General features: G+C 41.3%; 1 pseudogene; it reads right to left on the bottom strand.

Annotated features, from left to right (window-relative positions):
- The window catches only part of LOC124973574 (tripartite motif-containing protein 44-like), a 116,200-nt pseudogene extending 92,700 nt beyond the window's left edge, over positions 1-23,500 (bottom strand).
- Positions 23,501-23,983: the final 483 nt, after the last annotated feature.

Genomic DNA, 23,983 nt, shown 5'->3' with positions numbered 1-23,983 from the left:
GTGTGTTCATTTCCCTTTGCAATCAAGTCATAATTTAAACAAACATTAGGAAGTTACTGTTTACCAAAAGAACCAGTACTGGCTCTTTCTGTGCGCACACGTAGTCACCTCCTCATGAAATTTCAGATTCTGGTTTTTAGCAGGTTGCATATTCATTCCGGCACCACCTCCTCCCGTTGCCCTGTGGACATGTTTTATTCTTTGAACATAAACATCCAATAATGCCATGTGTTTAGGAATGAGTGAACAATGGGAGCTGAGCGGAGCAGGCTGTCACATGACCAGGAGCCTCCACATCACAAGTTATTTGAAATGATGGCTTAATAGGCAGTGCCTGAGCTGTGGTAGCTGATGCAGGCAAAGGCTCCTCTTCTGCATTTCCTGGCTCCTTTGTGTTGAACTTAGTAAGTGTACTATCATAGAAAATGGCATTTTGAATTTAATTTGCATTCTTCCTATGCCCCTGTGCCCAAAAGATAAATGGGGAAGAGAGCATCTTGGGAGGCCAGTTTCACAGTACACAGGGTAGGCTTCAGAGCAGAAGCTGTCCTGCTGCCTGAGTTGTTGGCCAGGGCAGGAGGCAGGAGTGCACAGGCTCAGCATCCAGGCATCACCAGGCCTGCCACGCATGGCTGAGGACTCTGAGTAGGAGCTTGCAATCCACTCTGAGGTTGACGCTCAAAGGAATGGTATCAGGGTGGCCATGGAGCCTGTGCGGGGGCTGGGACCTCACGGGGGCAGAGCGGGAGAGAAGACATCTCACCTTGAGAAGCATCCTCTGGGGTGGCCCCTGCAAGACTGGGCTGAGGCAGCAAGGATGCCCAGCTCCACGTCACAGAGACTCAAGGTTTACAGTCTTGTTAGCACAGGACAGCGGCCATGGCATATTTGACCAGCTAAAATTTTATTCATTAAAGCAATCTGTCCTGGCCCGCCAGCCCCCAACCAAGCCCTCATTGTGCTGTTTTGGGAATTCTGGTGGCCTCCCTGCTTCTGTCTGTCCTTTTCCATGTGGTCATTGTGAACACTGTCACCTCTTGACAACCTGGCTCAGGTCCCTGCAGGGCTGGCCTCACCTCTGAAACCAAACACAGATTCATGGCCCAGCACAGGGGTACTAGCCAGCTTCAGCTTCCAGAGTGGACTGTCACACTCCTGGCTCACCTGGTCATAGACTATGGCTGGCCTGGTCTCTGCTGGCTGCTGGGCTGGTGGTGCCCATAGGTCCTCACCTGAACTCACAGCCTATCTCCACCAGCCTTTTTTGTCTGTCTTCCATATCTCAGCTCAGGGCTCCCAGGGTGAGGGACCCTCTGCCTGCTGACTAGTCCCAAGTTGGGGGCTCAGGCAGAGTGGCCATTGAGTCTGCCTCTGTGGTTTCTTGGAGACTGTCCTTGGACCTACCACTTAACCCAGTCAAACTCAGTGTCTTCAGCAGTATGACAGGATTGGCAGTTCTCAGGGACTCTGCAAGAACTCAGTGAGCTCTCTCCTTGAGTGGTTAGAATTTCTGGAGCACATACAGGGGCCAGGCACTCCTCTTGGCTCTGGATGTGTGGGAATGAGCCAGCTCAGTCCACCAGGAGAGGAGGATGGTGTGACATGCCCGCTCCCTGGGGCACACTTCCACAGGGCTCCTTTCCCACTCATGGCTGACTTGTCACTAGCCTGAGCCTTGAGCAGCAGCTCCCCCAGACTGTCTGGGCAGCTAGACCAGCTGTGAAGCCCAGGGGGTGTCTTCCACTCATGGGAGGCACCTCAGGGAAGTGTCCCCTCCACCGCCCTGCTTCTCACAGAGCCTTTTGAATGAGGGGTGTGAGGCGGGAGACGGAGGGCGCAGCCACCACTGTGGCTGCTTTTGCGGGAGGCAGGCGGCCTGTCCACGTGGGGCTTTGTTGGGTAAGAGTTTTGGACACAGTGTGATGCTAAATAAAAGGTGCCATTACGATATGTTGTAAGAGCAGAGCTCTTGATACACACAAAGTAAAGGTTAAGAGCATAAATCCAGAGACCAGCAACAACAGATTCTGACTATATGTTTGCCTACTTATGTTTTATTGCGTAGCTGATTTTTAATCCTTTTGTACAAAAAAAATTTTCAAAGGAAGGGCCATACCCAGTTCTTTCTTTTTCCTCCCTCTCTCTGTCCTTAATGAATTCTCACTATAGAAGGAAAACTAACTTTTAAAAAATTCTTGAATTCTACACACCTAATTCTTCAGCCTTTGCATTAATTTACATTTTTCTTTACATTTGACTTCAGTGACAGCTAAATTACACACCCTTAATTGAATTAACACAAATTAGACCTAAAAGGCATTGTGAATGGAGATTTGGGATGCTTCTTGAGAGCTTTCTTACCTAGGCTCAAGAAGGCAGTCTCTCTCCTTGGGGACCTGTCTTCTCTCAGTGGGTGGGGGCAGGCAATCTCTGCTTCCATCCTTTTTATTGCAAATCCAGGTGTCAAACAGGTGACACCGGGGCTGGTCCTGGGGACAAGCCTGGGTCTGGGATGAGGAGCTGCTGGTGGGTGGCCCAGGGTCTTGGCAGACTGAGGTCCACCCTTTGCTGAGGTTAACCTATCAGCTCACCTTAGGAGACAGTGTGGGACATGGAGGGCAGAGATGTGTTTGGTGAATGCTGGCACCTCTGTCCCTTCGCTTGCCTGGGGGGCTGGGAGGGAGGGTGTGTCGCTGCCTGGCTGCTGTTCTTTCTGGCATTTCTGAGCCATCAAGGCCACCAAGAAGTGACTGCCATGCAAGTGCGTGCAGTGTGGGTCATGGTCACAGCACCAGGGACCCTGGTCCTTCACTCCCCAGGCCAGTGGAAGAACAGGAGGTGGCTCAGGGTGGTGGACAGCAGGCTCTGTCCTCCTACCTCAGCCTGGAGGCCATGCCTTACCCAGAGAAGGTCCTGGAAACAGGTCTAGCACAGCCATCAGACCCATGCGATGGGAGCACCCCATGAATCCCTGAAAATGGAAGCTCAGTGAGATGGCCCCTGGGGAGACTTGTCTTCTGTGCAGAGGCCCATTTTGTTATTAATCTCAGAAAGAATGCTCCACGAGGTTCACTCCTGGCTACAAAGGGCCTCCTATGGATAGGTATCAGTGATGACTTCTGAGGTTGAAATTAGTGCTCAGCTCCATTAGGAAACTCAATTTTCTCTTTCACTTTTTTCTTTGAGGGGCCTAAGATTGAATGGAATCAGTCATGGTGGGGCCCAAGCAGAGCTGCTGCATGGGGCAGTTACCAGGAGGGGATCCTGCAGTCTGGGTGTGACGTTCGCCAGGAGGCCAGAGCCTGGGTGCTACTCCAGTGCCCTGCTTGATAACTGCACAGAACTGATAGATACATTAATCATGCATGTTGTGTCAGAGCATGCATGCTCTATATGTGGCTCTTATATGTCGACGACACCTCAGTAAAGCTATCTTGAAAAGGATAGTCTGGGAGGGCAGGGATGGGGAACTGTTTTATTCAGAGAAGAGGTGACTAGACCAGGTTTGGGGCTTGTGCACCAGGGAGCCAGTGTGCTGAGCCAGAGGCAGAGCCAGGAGTTTGCAGAGTTCTGATCAGGGTGGCAGGAGCTGCCAGAGGTCTTGCAGGCTGCCCTCATCAAACTGCACATGTGCCGGGCACAGTGTGCACACCTGTTTCCCAGCTGGGCAGCCCAGGGAGACCCCACTTCAGAAACAACAATAAAACCCAAAACACCTCCATATAAATGAGGAGATCCAGGGGATCCAGGTCTGTAACAAAGAGAACACGAGATGTCCCTGCTCTCAGTCGTCATAGAGGGGACTCATTTGGAAAGTGGTCTCTGAGGATCAGAGCTCAGCATGTGGCTCAGCAAGGGGTATGCTTCCACTGGTTCCTGACTTCTAGGTGTGCCTGACTGTGGGGTGATTCTGTCCACGGTGTGGTGAGAAAACACGAGTATCCCCACCAGTGCTGACAGTAGGCCAGGCTGTTCAGCAGGGGCCTTGCCTACCTGACACCATCTTGCAGAGGCTGCCACCCCTGACCTCGGAGATGCCACATGGCTGTTGACTCAGTGATGCCAGCTCCACTCCCTGGGGCTGGTGCAGCCGGGCTCCTAGGGATACGGTTCTGCTGCCCTGCCTGCCCCTGCCTCTGGCCTATCTCCAGCCTTCAGTGTCTCACCTGGGGACCTGCCACTCCTCAAACCTATCTCAGGGTTCTCTGGGAAAATCTTCCTGATGCTCTTCTCCCTCCCACTCCCTTTGTGGCTGCCTTCTCTCTGACCCTGAGAATGTGCTAGAATGTGGATCACATGGAGTGATGATGCTGTTCAGCTTCCATGGCACAGTGAATGGGCAGCAGAAGTCCTGGCTCAGTCCAGTGGTGGCATATGATGCCTGTAGCTTCCTGCCTGTGAGGCAGTAGACCTGGTGAAGGGCTGACTTAGGGACTTGGGGGCTTCTCTCCCATGTTGTGACTGAAGGATGTCATTGCTCACAGAGGAAGGGTGACCATGGCCACCCCTACTTCCTCCAGCAACAGTAACTCCAGGCTTCAGGAACCCCTGCTGCTCACAGTGGCACATGAGGGTGCATCCAGGAACCAGAGCTGATGCACCAAGGGACAAGCACACACGCCCCATGGCACCTGGAAGGGATGCATTTTCATTCCCATAAGAACCACGGTCCTCAGAGTCTCTCAGTGTCATGGGTCAGAACCCCCACCCTACACAGCCACACTGCCTATTCCACGTTTGCACTTGATAATTTAGTTATGAATTAACATGTGGCCAGCACACTTTCTTTCAGTTTGGGAAGGTAGATTCTGGTAATCACATCAGGGCACAGAAATTCATACCTGAATCGGAGGAAAAACATGTTTCCAGGCTAGAACGTGGTTTAGGGATGATTTGGCATGTGTGTCCCATGGAGGGAAGTGGATCTGCAAACTGGCTGTGTCTCCTCAAGTTGAGCAGCCTTAAGTTAGCTGACAGACTGGACGGGCAGTTTCCCCAAGCACCTGAAGGACTGCAGGATCTTCAGTGGCACCAAGGGAGAGGCACAGAGGGCCCCAGCCCTGTGTGTGCTTCTTGCCAGGAACCTGCAGCATGTCATCACGACTGTGGCAGAGGGACCTGTGAGCTCACACAGTTGTGTGGAGGCTCTGAATACATCCCAGTAGTCATACTGGACAAAGGGGCCCTCGCTGGGGTTCATATGGCCAGAGGTCAGGACAGCGAGAGTTCCTCTGAGGAGGGCAGTTCCGGGTTTGAGACCTCGACACACATGACACAAAGTCCTCATCAGAAGGCCGTGCACACCATTTCTGTCTCTCTCAAGGGGTCAGCAAGGTAATCTTGGAGCCCGGGCCAGGTACCTGTGTGGGGACGGCATAAATCTCCATGGGCATGACAGGTGGACCATGGTCACTCCTCCATCAGGATGGCCCATGTCTGAACTATTTGTTAACTGGAATGTGAATGGGAAAATGAAGAGCCAATTTGTTTGTTGCTTGGGGAGATGGATTACATGCCAGGAACATCGATTTCCTCCCTTCCTTTCGGTTGGGACATCATGCAGGAAACTGCAGTCACACAGGGTGCCCTTATCAGATCTTAGATGCCACCCCAGACTGTCTGCAGTCATTAACCTTGCATATTATCATTATCTGACTTAGTGATTAGCACTGGGCACATAAAACCACATTGATGGCCAGTCTTGGGGTAGAATGGGAACCTGAGTTGCTGCAGGCTGGATTTTGCTGACTTAGTGATACAAATGATAGTATTATGCTGGTGCCATGAAACTGCTCATTTGTCATTTCTTTCATGGTGCCATCAGTGACATGGTCCTAATGAGTGAAGCACCTGATTGCATGGGGTTGCTTTCTGGGCTGCATGGCCAGGCAAGGGTGTTGGGATGTCCTTCGTCCACCAGTTCACCCCCTCTACTCTGTGCAGGCCATCACAAGGGCGGTTGCTTGTGTACCTTGACGCCTGGTGCTTTCAGTCTCTTACTTGGCCTTCTTCTCTGGTATCTGTCTCCACAGGCTGACCTGGTGGAGCTGCATGGTGTCATCTGCACTCAGGTTGAGAGGCCCTTCCTGCCCCAGGCTGCAGCTTGCCAGTTGGCTTGGCGTGCGGGCTTCCGTAGTCATGAGCAGCTCTGGGTCCACAGAACCCCCGGCAATGGTGCTCCTGGAGCTTGTTCTTAGAATCCAGCCCCAAATGGCACATCACTGACAAGTAACTCCAGGTCCTCGATGCGTGGCAGCTGCCTCTGTGTGATCAGCCCCAATGCGTCGCCTGTTTGTGACGTCAAGGACCAGGCGAACATGGAGTTATTGAGTTTGATGTCATCACTGTCTGTCCAGCTAGTACTTGGAGTTAGGAAAGATCAGAGGAAAAGGATGGTGTGTTGGTGGTCCGACTGGGACCATGCCAGGTCTTCAGGGTTCCATCCCAGAGCTGCATCCATGCCTGGCTCCACCCATAGAAGCTGAGGCAGGGCGCTGACCACAGCAGGGTCTGGTTCAAAGACTGAGTTTCTCAGGCCTTGCCAGGATTGGGGTTGGTCAGTTCCTCCCTGGTATGTGCCCCCTATGTGACAGGTGCCACCAGCGAATGGAGATGCATGGGACACCAGTGGACAGGCTCTACTGTGTGAAGCCCTGGGTTGGATCCCTGAGTAACAAAGGAAAGCAAAACACAAAACTTTCTTCTAAGAAATTTCCAATCATAATGTATGATGTATCTTATAAGATATTAATAAACTCTAAAGGATGAACTATAGAAATATAAAAATCACATACAGTGGCTCAGGCCCACTATAATGCTTCTGGAGAAATGAACGTTAGTGATGGTTAGCTACTTTAAATTGGGGCTGTAGCACCTCTGCTGCGGGAGCCTCCTGTGGGCAGTCGAAGTACTCTGGGCACCTCTGCATGGCTGCTGTGCATCTGGCCTCATCTGCATGGAGCCCAGAATCCTGGTTTCCTCCTCCAGCCTTGCTCACAGGGCACCTGCCCTGGGCTGGGCTCATAGCGAGGGCTGAGCATGCCCAACACAGCTCTTGCTTTCAGGAAGCTTCCTGGCCTCTAGGGAAGGGTAGTGAAAGGCCCAGGGGAGGTCCTCTCAGGACACTTTACTGGATGGCCTTTCCCTCAAGGTCTTTTCCAGGCTGTCTTACTAGCAGCAGCAAAAGAACATCCCGTGGGATCTGATCTAGAGCCATTGCAGTGGTTCTGAGACCTGCTCAAGGGCATCCACCTTGCTCAAGGGCAGAGGGGGATTCTCACAGATGGGCTGTGGAAAACATCCTGCAGTGTTTAACAGAGGCCAGCTCAGTCTTACCTCTGTAAACACCTGTTCCCAGCAAGACAGGACCCTGGTGTGTTTCAAGCTAGACTTAGCAAAACTGTTCTATTAAAATCCCTTTTAATTTAAAAAACTTTTTCTTACAAAAAATTTCAAACTTATATAAAATAGGACCACAGTGTAATGGACCTGGCTCGCACACCTGAACAATTAGAGATTGTGGTCATTTTTGTTTCATTCATTTCCTTATGACTCACTTGGAAACAAGTCCAAGTGGTCATTTTATCTCAGCTATAGACATTCCAGGGCAGCCCTCTAATGAGGAGGGCTATTTCAATACAATGACATCGTATCTTCACACCCAAACCTACACATTTTCTCTTACTATCATCAGATTTCCAGTAGTCTCAGGTTATCATTTTTGACAGGTTTTGTCTAAATCAAGATCCAAATAAGCTCTGTAGATTGTGACCAGTCAAAGCATCTCTTAAATCTCTTTGAGTCCATGGCTTTCCCACCGCTTTCTTTCATCACCCTTGTAATTTGGATGTTTTTATATAGTTTCCCACAGTTTGGATTTCGTAGATGGCGTCTCTGTGGGGTGTTTAACTTGTTCTTCTGTCCCCTGAATGACCTCCAGATGGGCAGTTGGTATGAAGGTCCTGCGTGGGGCATGTCATGTCACTATGCCCAGGGACCCTGTGGCCTTGTCTAGTAAGTTTTGTTGTCACAGCAGAAAAAGGTGCTAAGGCATTAGAGTGCAGGCCAGGGAAGCTGCTCACATCCTCCAGCACACCTCCCCAGAGCTGTGCCACCCCACCTGCCAGGAGGGCGAGGTTGAGAACCTGAGAGTTTCATCAGAGTGCGGTGAGGTAACAACAGTAACAACATTGCCTTCCATTGTTGGGTGTGTGGGGCAGGGCTGTCCTTGTGTTGGTGACATCATACTCCTTGCTTCCATTAGGGTTACAAAAGGGTGACGGTCAGCCTGTCTTGTCTCATCTACCAACTGGAAGGCTTCTGTAAAGGAAAGCCTCCTGAATCTTCCGAGAGTTCTCCTGACTCTCTTTTGCCATGCAGGTCATATCTCCAAGGCTGATTCTTACACCAAGACAGGGTAGAAGAGTCCTTTGTTAGGTCACCTGCTTCTCATGTTGGCTGAGAACTAGGGTCTGCCCCACTGTGGGACATAAGTCACTCTTTCCCCTTGCCTGCCAGGTGTTTTCCAACAGAAACAGGTGATGTCTACAGAGTCAGCTATGCAACAATTAAAACTTTAACAACACAAGATAGCAAAGCACTTGGCTGACAGCATGGGGTCACTGCTGTGTGGCTGATGGTGGAACTAGCAGTCAGTGGGGAGATGAAACCTGATGTTCTGAGACCTGCTGGGGAGGGTCAGAGAGGGCAGCCTGGGGCCCGGGTGCAGAACTTGCACTAGTCCGGTGTGGAGACCAGGGTGGTTGAGACCACTGATTCTGGAGTAGACTGGGCTGCCTGGGATCTGTCTCTCCAGGCAACCCTCCTTCACCCCTGGGCCATGTTTCCTCATTTAGGAAATGGGGATAATGCTAATGTCCTCCCCTGAGGTATTTGTGCAGATTCTGTGACCTGGGTGAGGCTCTGCCCAGTGCCCTGCCCTCAGTATGAGCAGTGACAACCTCAGTGACCTGGGAGGAGAGTTAATGTCTGATCCCTAACCCTCTGCAACCCAGGGTTCTATATTCACTTCCCATGCTGGTCTTTCCAGTCACATTCAGCCTTCTTGTTCTAGTTAATCACAAATGGCACTTGCTTTTCTGTACTTACAGCAGTATGGTCTTTGAAATAGGTTCACATAATGATTGTCTAGGGAATGAACCTATTATAAATTTGTAACTCCTCTATCAGCATTGCATAGGTTTCCAAAGACTATCAGGAAAAATCTCTTGGAGTGGCAAGCAATTCACTAAAACTCATAGAAAGAAATTGAACTTAAAATGGGAAAACGAATCAGTGTTGTGTATCTTCTGTGTTAGGCCAGGCACTATGCATTACAAGCATGTGTTTTCTTTAGGAGCCAGGAAAATTAAGTGAAAAATTTTCCTTCCATTTTACAGAAGAGAAATTAACTCACTCAGAAAAGTGAAGTTGCCCATGTTCACAACCAGAGAGTAATAGAACTAGAGGACAAATATACATGTGTCTGCCTTCAAAGCTCATCCATTTGGTTAACAAATATTTATGAAGTGCCTACTATGAGTCAAGCATGTGGTTAGGTACTGAGGAAGGCCATAGGCCTATCTGTAAAGAGTGAACAAAGCAGCTAGAACATATAACTGTATTAATGATAACATCAAGTATGATAAAATCTGAGATGGAGGAAATACAATCAACATGTTCCTTCTTTGTATTCAAAAAGTGGCAAAAAATTCAAACTTCAATGGTTTGTTTTAGAAATGCATATATCACATTTAATGAAGCACTTATGTCCTTCCTTCCATCTTTTTTTACTAGAAGTTACTTAGGAGTTTATTTGAACAACTGAGGGTTTTAGTGTTATGTAAAGTACCATGATATCTACTGTTCGAAACTTTGAAAATATGAACAGGTATGGTTTTAGGCAAGTAGAAGCTAGACAGAACTAGCAGTATTAATTTGCAATATATATGTTAGAAAATTCTAGAAAAGCTGGTGAGAGAGTCAGTTTCAATATGCTAACCCTCCTTTTCCATGAATGGTCAAGAAAGCCTGGCTAGCATGGGATGATGCTTTGGGGATGGCAGTGGCAGGCTGTGGGTGGGAGAGGACTTTGTGCCCTTGTTGGTTTACAATTTGTCTGAGGCTTCTTGAGCTCAGCCCAGCCAGATGGACTCTTCCTCTCAAATATCAGACCTGATCTTTTCCAATAAAACAGTACAAAGCACATTAAAAGCTTTGATCCAACTGTTTACTTTGCATTTGTGTGTGTTGGAGGAAATGGGGACAAAAGAAGGATTTATTAGGCCTCGCTGTGGGTGGCCAATCAATCACTGGGCATGCTAGAGAAAAACTGGGAGCGCTCTGAGCTGACATGGACTGGACACTTGTCAGCACCAGGTACCCAAGCTCTTGCTGACTTGGTGGACTTGCTCTGAGGGTCTCTTTCTACATTTTCAATCTTCTGGTTCATCAAGAAGTTCCTGAGATGGGAACTCTTCACTGTGTAGTCCTTTCCTCTGCCTCAAGGAAGGTGGGAATCAGATACCTTTCCTTAAGAATCTCCTGGAAAGGAGTAGCTCTTTGGGTGATGCAATATTCTCTTTCCATAAGCAAGTCATACTTCCAAAGCACTTGACACAGGGGAACTTACTTGAGCTGTATTCTTCTGAAATCGGTGGTTATATATACTTAGTCTTTTTATTCTCTCTCTCTCATACACACCCTCACACACATACACACATATACTATACAGGCATTTCTACTGCACAGATGAGAAAACTGAATATTTGGATTACAAGAAGAAAGAATATTTAACTGACCCCTACTGTATACCAGACATTTTCAACAGATGATCTCATGAAGTCTTTCACTCCCATGAAGTACTAAAATCTTTACATTTTAGAGATGACAGATACTGAAGTTCAGAGAGGTTAAAAACTCTCTGGGTCATGTACAATAGGTATTGATATTTATTATCATATTATTAAAGGGATAGAACTAAGATTCTAATGCAAGTGTCTTGGTTTGCTCTTCTCCTGTGCTCCTGGTCTGAAATTGCAAGGTCTAGTCCCTGACAGGTATTTGACCTCCAACTTCTAGCTTAATGTTCTTGTGCTCAACGAAATATCCAATGAAAAGGGACCATTGCTCTCAAAAACTCCTTTATGTCTGTGTTTTCTTTTTTAATTATTTTCAGTAGAGACAGACAACATCTCCAAGTAAAACTGCAATAAAAGTTTTGAGATCAAGTTAATGAGAGGAAATTACATAGGCAGAATATACAACATTCTCAATGGGGATTCAGGAAACTTCTTATGCTTAGGAATGAGTATACAGCAAAACAGAGCTGCAGTTCTCCTTTAGCTCAACAGAAAAGCAACTCTACTTAGTAAATACAGAGGAAGGAGTCTATAGAATTGAGGAGTGTTAACATAAAATTGTCCTCTTATTTTTTAGTTCCAAGTCTCTTTTCCCTCTCCACCTCACCCAGCCCTTCCCCCAGATAAAACTGTTGCACATGGATGGGCACTAGAGAGAAAGGAATTTAGAAATCCCAGCATAAACACAATAAATAAAATTTCATAAATTGTAGTGTTGAATGGGATTAAATACCTCTTTTTAAAAAATAAGTTCCTTTCTAGGTTTTAAAGAGAAAAGAGGCATTTTGTAAAACAAAGATAAATCATAATTGTTTTATGTTTATCAAATAATATTTAAAAACATCTAGTTGGTGCATGTGTAAGAGATGAAAAGAGAGAGGCAGGGAGAGAGAGAGAGGGTACTTTTTTGTACCTAGTCTCTGTTTGTAATTGCTTGTAATTGCTTGTAATCTAACTTGCCTTTTTGTTCCTTTTTATTCCTTTCTTTCTTTTCTTTTTTTTATCAGTTAATCTGTTAGTTACATTTTTTGTATCAGTTAATCTGTTAGTTATATTTCAGCTTTTCTTTGCTTCTGGTTTCATTTTCAGATGAAAAAATGCTAGGCACACAGTGCTGCTGTCTGGTTGCCATGGTGACCACAGCCTATTATCCTGCCTTATCATTCATTAAGAAAGAATTACACTTGACAGAGGCAGAGGAAAATGCCTGCAGTCTGCAGCATCGGAGGAAAAAAGCTTTTCTTGTCTTCTATGTATGTAAAGGGGCTTTAATGCCCGTTTAGCTACATGTTTTATTTAGCATTATTTATTACTTGTAAAAACAATAATTGATACATATAAAAATACATCCCCTCCCCCTAAAGTATTTAACTTGCAATTTGTCCATTTGCTTTGCTCTCCCATTTCAGACCTCTACCTAGTGTCGCGCCCCCACCCTCTGCCACCACAAACACTGCGTTCACTCCAGTAACAGAAACAGTCAAAGGATTACGTTCATCACAGAGAGTGATCAGTGCAAAGATAGCTAAACAAACCAGTTTTTCTTCCTAAAATGGTGTTTTACAATCAACAGTTCTGTTGTCTTGCTATTCCTAAAATTAATGAATGTCATACTTAATCAATGAATAACTGAATCTAACTTTTGATTAAATTATTTCTCCAAGGGTGCAATGTCTATGAAATATAGTGTCAGCAAACTAACACAAAACTACAGCGATCCTTCCATTAGATAATTGAATATAAAATCATGGCTGCTTTTTACAAATTTGGATCCATCCCAAATTCATTGTTCTTCAAAGGCAGGAAAAGGTAATTACTTGTTAACCGACTATTCCTCATTACAGCCATTTGATTAACTCACATTATTTCCAAAAATAAATGGTTTAATAACTTTTGTATGTTTAAACACCTAGACTTTTGTTTCTTTATTTTTTTTAAAGTCTGATATTTTCTACCTCATTATTCAACCGTTAAAATGTCTGTATCCAGCGGGTCCTTTTAAACAAGTTTGATGATGGTTTTTGCCTTGCTCTCTTGGAATTGTTTGATTTCCTTGTTAAGTTCAAGAATGCAGTTGTAAAATAGATTCTATTTTAAGTTGAGAACCTCTGAGAGTGGCCTTTGAATATCTGTTTGATCTTTTGTCTCTGTGATCAGAGAGAGAATGGACAATGCCAACACTCCATCTTGAGTTGCTAAAATATCAGCATTTAACATAACTGGTGCTTGTTGCAACTCAGCCAAGCAAATTTGTGTTTACGTGTACAACTAGGATGAGGAGCAATGAACTTCTGAAGTTCAAGTTCTGTTTTGTCTGAAGACAATTTTCCTGCTAGATTAAACTTAACTAGCACACATGGAAACACGAAAGTCCAGTCCCCTCATGGCAAGTGAATTGGAGAGTTGGATGAGTCTCTGGTCAGTTTCGGTTTTGAGATGTTTCACATTCTAACCTTCCCACTACTTCCTGAATTATATGGATAATTTTGGCAAGAGGAGGTTTGGGGGTGGAGAGGGATAATTCTAAGAGAATTAAATAATTATAGCTGTCAGGAAATCTGTCCTGAATTTTTATACATTCCTGCAAAATAACTCAAAATCTCTTGATGTCCACTGCATCTAAGGTAAGTCCATTAATGCATACCTCACAGCATCCTTTAGAGGCCCTGGTCGTTAAAAAATGTAGAAACTATGGAATGTTTTACATTAATTTTGACACTTGGGAGAGCAAAAAAGAAACAACAAAAAAGGGAGAAGACATGTCAAGTTTAGAATTGTGGTTATTTCTTTACTGGTTCTAAACTTCTACTTTAATATTACAGCGACACCACTGTTAATTTCCTGTTAAACTTTAAACCTCCTTTTTGATTTTCAAATGTCCCTTAGGCTAATGTTTTCACTGAAGAATGAAATGAACAGGCAGAAACAATTAAGTGAGCAGATACAGTGAAAATGAACACCACCCTGCGCTTTCACAGAACTGGAAGTGTATTAAGGAATTCTGCTTGGAATCTGATCCTATAGCAGAAGGGCTTTTGCTTCTTGTCATTTTTCTCTTGCTCACCCCCAAAGCACACCACTTCCCCTTTGTGGAGGAAAATAATCTAGGCACACAAAGAAACTTCTAAATGCTCACAGGCCTGGGAAATATTTTCTCTGCTGTTACTAGTACAGGATAATCTCCAAGAAAGAAAATCCACCTAGATATTTTCAACAGCAAATGTCTCCCAATGCCTGTTAAATGTTCACATATGTCTTTATGAAATTTGTAATATGGATCGTTTACATAGTCCTGATTAAGGGCATGAATGTCATTAAAAAGGATCAGGTCAGTTTAAGGATGGAAAGTTATAAAATCAGATGGAACTGTAACCTATAAGGAAAAGTGCAGGTTTTGAAAAAATCTTAATAATCTATGGCTCTTTATATAAAAGGATACTTCAACAGCCAAAGCAAGATGTTAAAGTGCCTTCGAAGTTCTATCAGAAATTAACAAGGAAATCATTAACTCTACCCCAAACAAACCTGCCATCACATTTATAGCATTTTTGCCACTCTGTGAAAGCTGTATCTTCCTTTTTAATACTACACTGAGAGATTTTACGTGGCAGGAGCTTGGCTTTCCTATTTTGGGACTTACTTTGTCAAGAGTATGCTATGATACACAAGAGACTGGTTATAATCTATCAAAGTAAAGGTGCTGAGAATGAAGTACCACTGACTCTATTTTCAAAGAATCTGTATTATCTGATATACGATCTCTGTGACAGATTTAAAATTGGATTTTTTAAAATTCAAACTTTATTTCTAAAGACCATGTGCAATGGGGAGTTGTGATACACTGAGGGAGCAGAAAACACTAAATTAAACCTTATATATGTCCTTGGTATGGTAAAACAACACTTCTGCTGGGAAGATGGGAGGCATCCACAAGATTATGCGATTTTTTTATTGAATCCATCCCTCTGTATTTTCCCAGAAAAACATCTCTCATAAACTAGGGTCTTTGTATTTTTGTTGTTATTGTTATGGGAATATGTTTTTAAATACCAGTATAGTAGTTTTACTGTGCAATAATGAAGATTTGAAGACAGCTATTAGTAAACATAAAACCAGCTATATAATGGCTTTACCATGGATTTTTATTTGCGATTCCAGGATGGGGTAAATTTGTTACCCTACCAAATGACTGGCTTCATGGAAATTGACTTCACATAATAGGGAACATTTCCCTGGAAAAGAAGGCAATTTATATTAGTTAAAAGACCAAACACTGACACACTTCCTCTTTGTTATTTTTTGAAAAACAAACTAAAACAAGTAAAAAACACCTATGTGGTGTTTAGACTTAAGAGCAATTCAGTAACCATTGTTCCAGGTGTTATAATAGTAGTGTAGAAACAGATTAAAAATGAATTCTTAGCTGTCCATGGGAGGCTTAGTGAAACAAGACATTCCACTATTTAGATTGACATCACTTGATCATCTTGCTTGTCTTCCCAACACAAAAAAGATAAATCAAAAATATCTGTTCCAACATGGAATTCATTTTTTGATCACAGTGTTATATTTATTCAATGTCAAAATGACCTTACAGAGAAAAAAAATGGACAATGATGGCAGTAGGGAAGGTATAATTAAATGTATGAAAGAATCTATTGAGATGTTTATCACTAACCCTCAGAAACTGTCACTAGGACAATATGGGATTCTCTTTTGCCATAGGTCCACAGTGATGCCCCGAAAGATCCTCCCAGAACCTGTGAATGTGATCTCATTTGGAAAGAAGGTCTTGGCAGATAAAATTAAGTGATAGATCTGAAGAAGATCCTCCTTGATAAGGTTGTGTCCTAAGTCTAATAATGACTCCTTCTGTGAGGAAAGATGGAGAGAAGAATCACAGCAGAGAAGGTCATATAAACATAGAGGCGGAGACCAGAGTGAAAAGTCTACAAACCAAGGTTTGCCAGCAACTACCAGAAGCTGGAAGAGACACGTGGATATTCTGTCTTACCCTGCCACCACCTTGATTTTGGACTTCAGACCTCCAGAGCAGTGTTAAGAATACACCTCTGCTTTTTTAAAGTCATCAATTTGTGACTATTTGTTACAGTAGCCCTAGGAAACTAGGTAAAGATTAATTCGACAACTAGGGCAAAAAAGGAGAATATTAGCAGACAGAATGCAAGGGAGGATAGAACCACCTAGATATTAGAAAGTCATGCATGAAACAGTACCTCATGACCAACCAAAATTCAGGAGCAAATTTCTGCCGGAACATTCCCTCTTTCCTTCTTGTTTCTCTGTCTCTCAAGGAAACTGTCTTTTCTCACCTGGCAAGTGACATTGTTGCTAATATCTCCTGAATTTTCCATTTCATTGCTTTAATTATCTCAGAAAGACTAGTTCACTTTTATATTTCCAACTTTTGTGGAAGGATTCTACATTCCTAACTTGGGTCATGCCTAATCAAGAACTAATCAACTTTACTAAGTGGCCAAGATCTTACAAAATATGGCAGCTCCCAGGAAACCATGAGCCAGTACAAGTACTAGGCACCCAGGTGTCCATCAACCAGGATCTTTTCTGTCTGTAATGCTATAGTTATTTTTCTTAAGGACAATAATGTGGCATTTGCAAAGACGTTTGTTCTGCGGATAAGATCTGACAGTGAGTCTGAGCTCTGCCATTTATGAGAGGTGTGACATTAGCAAGTCACTTGACCTTTCTGAGCTTCCTTTTCTATCATTTGAAAAATGAAGATAGATTCATTGTTTGATAAGTACCCTACATCCAGAAGGATCTCAGTAATGTTTGTTAATGATGACCACAGATGCATAGGACTTAAATGGGCCTTATAGACAGACAAGGTTAATCATTTCATTTTCACAGATAAGATTTCAGAATTTAAGTTGGTGAGAAAACCAGGGCAAGAATTTAGGTTACTTAACTACCAGATTAGTGCTTCTTTGTTATTTTATAGGATCTGTCCCCATTCCTGTGGATATAAAATAAGGTCTCATATGAAAAGTGCTATTCAACTAAGGAAAAAGTACTTCCCTTAGAACAGACATTGAAATTAGGCATTAGTTTAGTAACATAGTGATGGAGACACCAAAAAACAAGGTCCAAAAAAGTTTGTGGGGAGCTAAGATGAGGGACCTAGCTGAGTGTCTGAACAATTTGCCTGGCCATAAAACAATTATTTTAAGACAGCAATCAAACAGAAAAACGACAAAGAAGGTAGGCTCTGAATGAACCCTCCATTTTTCAAGGTATATTGTTTATATCTACCTACCCTGTGGTTTTTTTCCTCTTGTAGGTTTACTGTAACAACATTTTGAAAGAGTCCACTTCCTTAGTGTTGTAATGAAATCAAAAGAAAGATTTTTGCCTCCTTTGGATCAAGGTTGGGACAAATAACAACAACTACCACTATGTCTTGTGACTACATTTCAGCTTGATTTATAAAAACATTTTTAGTGGATGGACACAATACCATTATTTTATTTATTTTTATGTGGTGCTGAGGATGAGACTTGGTGCCTCATGCATTTGAGGCAAGCACTCTGCTGCTGAGCCCCAGCCCCCCCATCAACTTGTTTTTTAACTTTATAACAACTTTATACTCCATGCTTATGTTTTAAAGTTTTTAATAAGATCGACTGTGCTTTCAGTTTGCTCTGGAACAGAAAAGATCCAGTTTCTTCAGAATCAATGAAACCTGCACATACTCTTAGAGTTGTGTGTTCAAATGTATATTAGCACCACACCACTCTTCATATGTGACATTTACAAGAAAGTGTGCTTTTCAAAATCCCCATTCTGTTAGAAATACTGCTTTAAAAGACATATCTGAGCACAAGAATGCTACCTGTATCCACTGTTTCTGATACAATCACTATCTATAAGACTAATTCATAGACTTCTTTAATATGGTAATTTTTGAATGCAGCTCAGGTGTTTGTCACTTGAAAGTGGTGGGACATGCACATTGACACAAAGACCATACTCCATCATGCAGTTAGTTTAGGTGTCCCTGTATATCCAACAAAGTAGGAAGAAGTCAATCTCGGAACAGGATCTTTAAATTCCAACTCCCAAGTGTTGTCACAACAAACATTGGGCCAGAATTTCTATCACTACTTGATGCAGTCTGAAACCCATTTTTGCTTTGGTTATTCATCTTCTTCCTCAGTGTCCCTTGCTATTTGTGTCCCATAGAGGTCTGTGCTGCAGTAGTGCCCTTATCAGAGCCCTTCAGATAACTTTCAGTCCTCAGATCTGCAATTTCTCAGTGCTCAGATTTTGTAAATACAATAGCATAATCATTTTATTTTTAAGAAACTTTGTCTCTTGCAATGGCCTTCGTGCAACGTGTACCATTTTATTTTTGCCAAAGAATCTGTTTATGCGTGCAGCCCTGAAGGTGCTTATGTGCCTCTGAAATGTTGGGAAGTAGAAGGGAGCGCTACACATTCATCCAGTCATCCAATTACTTCCACAAGCATTCCCTGAGTCCCTGTGTGTTTTGGGTCATGTTCTAGCTACTAGGGATATATCAATGCACAAAGCAGACAAAGTTAACTTGCCCTCATACAATCTGTTAGATAAAGTTGGTAGTGACAACAAAAACCCAATTAGATATAATAGATAAGGTATGGGGAAAGAAACAAAGAACAGAGTAAGAGAAGTGCAGGCTGCAACTTCAAATAGAATGGGTAAAGGAAATCTCATTGACAAAACTTTTAAGCAAAGACTTTAGGTCCAGGAGGGAGTTACATGTAAATAGAGAAAGTGCATTTCAGGGAGCTGGAACAGCCACTGCAAAGCATGAAGGAGAGTGAAAATTTGCTGGTGGTGGTGGACAGGGAAATACTCACCAGGACCATGTGCTAATTCCCGGAACCTGTTAATATGTTGCCTTACATGACAAGAGGGACTTTGCATGTGTAATGAAGTTAAGGATCTTGAATTAGGGAAATTATCCTAGATTATTCACATAGGTCCAAAGTAACCACAAGTGTCCTTGTATGTGAGAGGGAGTTCAGAGAATCAAAGAAGCACATCATTACCCTATGTACATGTATGATTACATGAATGGTATGAATCTACATCATGCACAACCATGGAAAAGAAATTATGTACTCCATTTGTGTACGATGAATAAAAATGCAGCCTGTAAAAGATAAAAAAAAAATAAGTAAATTATAAAAAAAGAGTGTAATGAGAGCATGTCGGGGTACCGCGGACCCCCAGCCCTTCGATGTGGCCAAGATGGCGCCTGGCAAGGTGCCAAGGAAGTGCTGAGAACAAAACCAGGTACCTCCAGCAGACTAATTCTCTGTGCAACAAGTGGCGTTATTTGAGGAAGTTAATGTGATTGGCCATGGGTCCTCGTGGACACTGCATGCTTGCTATATGCACACTATTATGCTCCATTACTGTCCATGCTTTCTCCTCGTGATCTATAAGCTGATTGGTTGTTGTATGTAATGTAAGGCGCTTGCAAGAGCGGCCCCGCGCGGCCAGCCAGAAGTAACAGACAGCAGAAAATAAAGAACTTACTCTGATCCGGTTTCGTGTTTCTCTGCGGGCAGGGAACGCAATAAGAGCAGAGGTCAAAATGTTGTGATTGCTGCCTTTGAAGATGAAAAGAGGACATGAACCCAAGAACTCAGGTAGCTTCTATGTGCTGGTCAAAGTAAGAAACCAGATTTTCCACTAGATATCTAGACAGAGCACAGTCATGTCGAACCTTGATTTTACCCATTTCAGATTTCATCATATGGATATACAATAATAGCTTTATGTTTCCATTTTCTGGTCGGTGCTCACCATGATTGTTTCCAACTGGGACTATCATGCTACTATGAATGTTTTTGTACAAATCTGTTTTTGTACACATATTCATTTCCTTTGGGTAAATACCTAGAAGTAAAATTTCTGACTCACAGAGAAGGTATATATTTAACTGTGTGGAAAATGGTCAGACTAATTTCAAAAGAAGTTGTGTCATTTTATACTTCCACTAATAATACAGGAGAGCTTCAGTTGTTCCACCACCCAGAGACCTTTATTGTGGTTGATCTTTCAGTCATTCTACTGATACACAGTGGTATCTCACTTTGACATTATTTTGCATTTTCAGATGGTTAGTGATATTGAGTACTTTCTATGTGCCAACTGGCCATTCATACAGTTTTCTTTGTGAAGTGCTTTGTATTTCATGAAGAATGAACTTAGAAGAATACATTCTTCTAAAAGGTTTAGAATTACAGAGGTTATAATCCATCCCAAATTAACATTTGTGAATGATGTGAGGTATGGATTTGGGTTTCTCCCTTTCTCCAATATAGATAGTGAATTCCTCCAGTACTATTTTTTTTAATTTTTATTTTATTTTTTTAATTTACAGACTGCATTTTGATTCATTGTACACAAATGTGGTACATCATTTCTTTTCCATGGTTGTGCATGATGTAGATTCATACCATTCATGTAATCATATATGTACATAGGGTAATGATGTCTGTCTCATTCTACCATTTTTCATAGCCCCCTCCCTCTCATTTCCCTCTACATAATCTAAAGTTCCTCCATTCTTCTCTCACCCCCAACCCCTCCACCCCATTAAATATAATCATCCACTTATCAGGGAAAACATTTGGTCTTTGGTTTTTTGGGATTCACTTATTTCACTTAGCATGATATTCTCCAACTCCACCCATTTACCAGCAAATGCCATAATTTTATTCTTCTTTATGACTGAATAATATCCCATTGTGTATATATACCACAGTTTCTTTATCCATTTATCTGTTGAAGGGCATCTAGTTTGGTTCCACAATCTAGCTATTGTGAATTGAGCTGCTATAAACATTGATGTGACTGTATTACTGTAATATGCTGATTTTAAGTCCTTTGGGTATAAACCAAGGAGTGGGATAACTGGGTCAAATGGTGGTTCCATTCCAAGTTTTCTGAGGATTCTCCACACTGCTTTCCAGAGTGGTTGCACCAATTTGCAACTCTGCCAGCAATGTAAAAGTGTGCCTATTTCCCACATCCTCATCATTATTTATTATTATTTTTGTTCTTGATAATAGTCATTCTAACTGGAGTAAGATGAAATCTTAGAGTTGTTTTAATTTGCATTTCTCTATTACTCTACTTTTTAAAATAATTTTCTTTCCCATTCAATTATTTTCTCACCTTGTTCAAAACTGAATCACATAAGCAAAATTCTGTTTCATACTCTCAATTCTGCTCCATCAATCAATTTGTTAATTTTTATACCAATATTCTAACTCTCTTATTTTCTATAATATTTCATGCTTTTATGACTTTGTAAATGGTATGTTTATAGTTTCACTTTTCAGTTTTTAACTGCTACTATGTAGAAATTCAATCAATTTTTGTACACACACATTGTATTCTGGGATAACAGTAAATTTATTTATTAGATTCAGAAGTTTTGCCTTGTTTTTTGGTAGATTCTTAGAATTCTCTACATATACTATTTATAATTCAAGATGATTTTGCTTTTTAAAAATTTGTATGTAAATTTTCACAAAAATTGTCAAATTCTTCCTCATAAAGTCTTTGATGGTATTTACTAATGAAATTTTCCAGTTTGAATAATCTATAAAAATATATTTCTTTTTATTTTTATATCAATATTTACCTAGGAAATGAACAATTTTATTAATTTTTTAGAAATCATTTTGCAGTTCCACTATTTTGTCTTTATTTGTCAATTTTCTGTTTAATGGATTTTTGCTTTCATCCTTATTATTTCTTTCTTTATTCTTCCTTTGAGGGTGATTCATTTTGATTTTTCTAACTACTCAAGGTAGAATCAGATTATTGCTTTGAAACCATTCTTATTTTCTAATTTAAACATTTAAAATTTTTACTTTCTTCTTAAATACTACTTTAACTTCATCATACAAATATTAATATATCATGTCTTTATTTTCATAAATATTTTCAAAAACATTTTCTAATTTCATTTTTCAAGTTTGTCTTTGACATATGGTTTAATAAGTATCTTAACTCATTTCCAAATATGGAAGAGATTTTACAAATGGTTCTTTGTTATTTGTTTCTAATTCTGTTGTGGTCAGAAAATATACTCCAAATGAATTTGATTCCTTTAAATTTATTAAGAGTTACCTTATGGCCCAGCTTATCTTACAGAATATTTTATGGTAATTTGAAAAGAAGGTGGTTTCTCCATTTGGAAAAAGTATTTTACAAATAAGGGATTAGATAGTGTTGGTTGATAGGATGATTCAAATTTTCTGTATGTCTACTGATTCATTTTGTTTATTGATTTTATATCTAGTTGTTCTAGCAACTGAAATCCCCAACCGTAATTGCTTATTTATTTGTTTCTCTCTGTTCTATTTTTCCTTAATGAATTTTAATGCTATGTGCTAAATGCATACCATTTTATTATTGTTGTATCTTCTTTATAATTTGACATTTCTATTATTATAAAATATCTTTATCTCTGGTAAATCTATTTTTCCTGAGCTCTGCTTTGTCTAATATCAGAATAGCCACTCCATCATTCTGTGGCTTGTGTTTTCAAGGTATATAACCCCCATTTAAATTTTTTCACCTACATGTGTCTTTACAGTATATGTGAGTCTATGCAAACAGCAAATATTGGATCTTTCCTTCTAATAATTTCTGAAATCTTCACCTTTTAATGAAATATTTGATTCATTTACATTGAATGCATTTACTTAAATGATTAAAGACATCCATGTTGTTTGTTTCTATTTTTCCATCTGTATTTTGTTCATAATAATTTTCAATTGAATTTTTTTATTGTTCCATTTCATGTCTTATATTGGATTATATATTCCTCACTTTATTTTTTAATGGTTGTTATAGGACTTAAATGGATTTTTAATTTATCATAGTCTACCTTGGACTAATATCAGGATATTTTCCACTGGGTGTAGAACTTTATGTTGACTGTTATTGCTTCTAGATCTTAAACATTATCCTTCTATTATATTCTGCATTGCATTTGTTTGATGTGAAGTCAGTAGTTTTTCTCCTAGTTACCTCCCATATGTAATGTATTTATTTATTTATATGTGTTTACACAGCTTCTTTTAAGATGTTTTTCATTATTACTGATTTTCAGCTATTGAGTGATGTTGTGACTTAAAGTGATTTTCTATGGATTTATCCATTTTGGATTTATTAACTTCTTAGATCTCTGAGCTTATAGTTTTTATTATTTTTAAATCTTCAACAACTATTGCTTCAAAAATTTCTCTTTTCCATTTCTTTCTCCTCTTTTTCTGGTATTCCAATTCCATACATGTAACTGGATATTATCATTACCTACTGAATTATGATTACTTTTTTCAGTCATTTTTTTCTGAGTGTCAGTTTGGATAATTTCTATTTTTCCCATATTCGAATTAGTATACTTTTTATTTTGCTGTTAAGAGCATCAAGTAAAATTTTCATTTCATTTGTAAACATATACACTCACAAATACACATCTGTGCCATAAAAGACCCTCTATGTATACTTGTGTGTGTTCTGAGGGGAAGATCTGTTTCTTTTTTATTGAAACATACCTGAAGTCTCTCAGAGCCCAAGTACGCCATGTCACCAACAGCTCCCTGTGGAAATGAAATCATTCACACAGCATCTCACAGTTCTTCTGGGTCCACTGGACAAGTGCTGGAGATCTTCTCTACAGCTCTATCTGCCTTCTCCTTCTCCCAGTGTAACTGTCAGTTATCCCAATTATTTTTTTACAAGTTCAACAACATTTTTTAATAGATTTCTAGCCAGAGTTAAAGACATGGTGACACTGACCCCAATGCCAGCCCTTCTTCTTTACTTCTATCACCCCATGCTTGCAACAGACAATGACATCACATTGGTCCAGGACTTGATATAGATTTGCATTTTGTCATGTAAGGTCAGGGTAGAATATTCTTTTAATAACTTCTATATGCTGAAAGTTTAACTTCAAAGAAAAGATATGTATAGGTTATAGGATTTATTTGCTATATTGAGGATGCAGATGAATGATATACTCATCATTCCCTCATTTTTTGACTTTACACTTATTTCTATGCATA

This window comes from Sciurus carolinensis, unplaced genomic scaffold (assembly GCF_902686445.1).
Source record: "Sciurus carolinensis unplaced genomic scaffold, mSciCar1.2, whole genome shotgun sequence".
In the NCBI taxonomy this organism is placed as follows: Eukaryota; Metazoa; Chordata; class Mammalia; order Rodentia; family Sciuridae; genus Sciurus; species Sciurus carolinensis.
This window is presented reverse-complemented; position numbering and strand designations above follow the sequence as displayed.